The sequence below is a fragment of the Dromaius novaehollandiae genome, unplaced genomic scaffold (assembly GCF_036370855.1).
Source record: "Dromaius novaehollandiae isolate bDroNov1 unplaced genomic scaffold, bDroNov1.hap1 HAP1_SCAFFOLD_134, whole genome shotgun sequence".
Taxonomy (NCBI): Eukaryota; Metazoa; Chordata; class Aves; order Casuariiformes; family Dromaiidae; genus Dromaius; species Dromaius novaehollandiae.
In genome coordinates, this window is record NW_026991363.1 from 42,501 (window position 1) to 45,000 (window position 2,500).

General features: G+C 79.6%; 1 non-coding gene across 1 annotated transcript; it reads left to right on the forward strand.

Annotated features, from left to right (window-relative positions):
* The first annotated feature begins 1,279 nt into the window (after nucleotides 1–1,279).
* Nucleotides 1,280–1,432, forward strand: LOC135326054 (5.8S ribosomal RNA). Its single transcript, XR_010386718.1, has one exon. It is a non-coding gene; the product is annotated as a 5.8S ribosomal RNA (ribosomal RNA).
* Nucleotides 1,433–2,500: the final 1,068 nt, after the last annotated feature.

A 2,500-nucleotide genomic window follows, 5' to 3' on the forward strand; every position in this document is an offset into this window, starting at 1 on the left:
CCCGGGCAGGGATGGCCATGGGCCCCGGGCTCCGGGCCCGAGGGTTCTCGGTTGGAGAGCCGGGCGGAGGTTTAAAGACTCGGGCGGCCCGATGCGACTCGCGGAGGCGGCCGGGCGTGCTGCCGGAGGGCCGGGGGGTCGGCGCGCGCGGGCGCCGCGCCCCCCCATGCCAGCCGGCGCGCCCCGCGCTCGCCCCGCGGGCAGCCGGGACGGAGAGGGGTTACCCTGCCCCCTCTCTCCGCGGTCTGGTCTCGGCGGAGAGACGCCGCGCGGTCGGCCTAGTTGCCGGCCTGCCTCGAGCGTTGCGAGCCGGGCGCGAGCGCGTGCTCGCCGCCGGGAGGGCGAGCCCCCACCGCGGGTGGTGCGGGCGCCGAGCCTCCGCGCGTCTCCTCCTTCTCCCTGGCCGGTGCTTCTGGGTCTTCCGCCGTGGCCGCCGTCGGCGGCGCCCTACCCTACGCGCCCGCCCCGGCACTCTGCCGTCCGGGGCGCCCGCCTCGCTCTGCCCCGCCCGGCTCCGCCAGGCAGCGGGGGGGCGGTGGTGGGGCGGCGGCGGGGGCGGCCCGCCCCGCTCTCCGCGTGGAGACGGGGAGAGCGGGCGCCGTCCCCGTCCGTGCCGCCTTGCCCGCCTGCCCGCCGCCGGGCGTCTGTCCGCGGAGGGGACGGGCGAGCGCGTGGCGTCACCCGCGAGGCGGTGTGTGCGGGCGCGCGGGGGTGTGGGCGCCGCGGCGGCGGCGGCGGCGGCGGTCGAGCCGGAGGGCCGGCGAGGCGAGCGAGGAGCTGGGAAGCGCGGGGCCGGCGGGCCGCAGGCGCGCGGGCGGCGGGGCGACGCCGCTCCCGGTGGCGGCCGGGCTCTGACGCCTGGGGCGGGGGGGGGGTGGTCTGCGGGGACGGACCCCCCCCAACATCCCGAGGCAGGCGGTGTGGCCGGCCCGCTGCTCCCTGCCGGGCCAGACCGAGCCGGGCGCCTGGGCCGGACTCGAAGCGAGACAGGGTTTGTCCCCAGGTCGGGAGCGAGGGCTCCCCGCCCTTCTCGTTCGGGTTTGCCCTTCGTTTCCCCCCCCCCCCCTTTCTCTGTGCTTGTACGGTCAGTGAGGCAAGCCCCTCTCTTTCTCTCGCTCTCTCTCTCCTTCCGTCTCTGCCGTCCCTTGCTCAGCAGCCGGCGTCGGCGTGAGGAAGGGCGGTGGGGCGGAGGAGGAGGGGGCGGAGGAGGGGGGGCCCCCCAGGGGCTGCGAAAGCTGCCCGGTCCCCCCGCGCGCGCGGCGGGGACCGAAACCGAGACAACTCTTAGCGGTGGATCACTCGGCTCGTGCGTCGATGAAGAACGCAGCTAGCTGCGAGAATTAATGTGAATTGCAGGACACATTGATCATCGACACTTCGAACGCACTTGCGGCCCCGGGTTCCTCCCGGGGCTACGCCTGTCTGAGCGTCGCTTGACGGTCAATCGTCACCCGCGCCGTGGCGTGGGCGCAGCGGCGTGCCGCCCCTCGGTGGGTGTGGGGGGGGGCGCGGTTCGGGTGCGCCCGGCCGTGCCCGCCCTCCCCTCCGAGCCCGGCGGCTGCCGCCGCGCCGCGTGGCGCGCGCGGTGTGGCGCGGCTGGGGCGCCTCGCAGGCCCGTTGCCCCGGGGAGAGGGGGGGTGCTCTCCTTCCCCTCCCCGCGCGGCCGGGCCTTCGTCCCCCTAAGTGCAGACTCGGGAAACCCCCGCTCCCGGAGCGCCCGCGTCGCGGACTTCGTCCCGCCGGGCCCCCAGATCGGGTCGGTCGCGGTGGCCCGGCGCCCGGCGCCGCCCGCCCGCCACCACCGCCAGTGCCGCCGCACGGGCCTCTCCTCCACCACTCTCCCGGTGGTGCGCCGGTCCCCCGTTCCCCTCCGGCAGAGGGGACGGCCGGCCGCCCTTTGCCTCGCCCTGGCCCTGACCGCCGCCGTTTCGGCGCCCGCCGGGCCCCCCCCAACCCCGCGCTTCCCCGCGTCCGCAGCGCGTCGTCGAGCCACTTCCACCCGCCGGCTGGCGTCAGCCGCGCGGCGTTGCGTTGAGGCCCGGCGGCGGCGGCGGCGCGCGGGGGGCCGCGGCCGGGGGGGGGGCCGCGCAGCGCGGGCGCCGTGGGGCGGCGGCGGGGCGGGGGGCGAGGGAGGGCGCGCCGCGCCGTCCCCACGCCGGGGCGGAGAGCGGAGGTCAGCGGCCGGGAGGAGGAGGCGGCCGCAGAGCGGCGGAGGGCTGCGCGAGTGGCGTGAGCGAGCGAGCGCGCGTTGGCGAGCCGGGCCCGGGGGGGGGAGGCGCGGGCCTCGTCCCCGGCCCCGCGCGGCTGTCTGCGGGTGGGTACCGCGGTGGTACCGCTCCGTGCTGCCGCGCGCGCGTGCCGGCGGGCCGGCCCGCCGTCCTCTCCCCCTGCGCGGCGGCGTCCGCCGCGTGCCGGCGGGGGCCTCGGGCCGTCCTCCCAGCTGCCTCGGGCCCGCTCCGGGAGTCGAAGCGCGAGGGGCGCGGCGCGCGCGGGCGCGCCG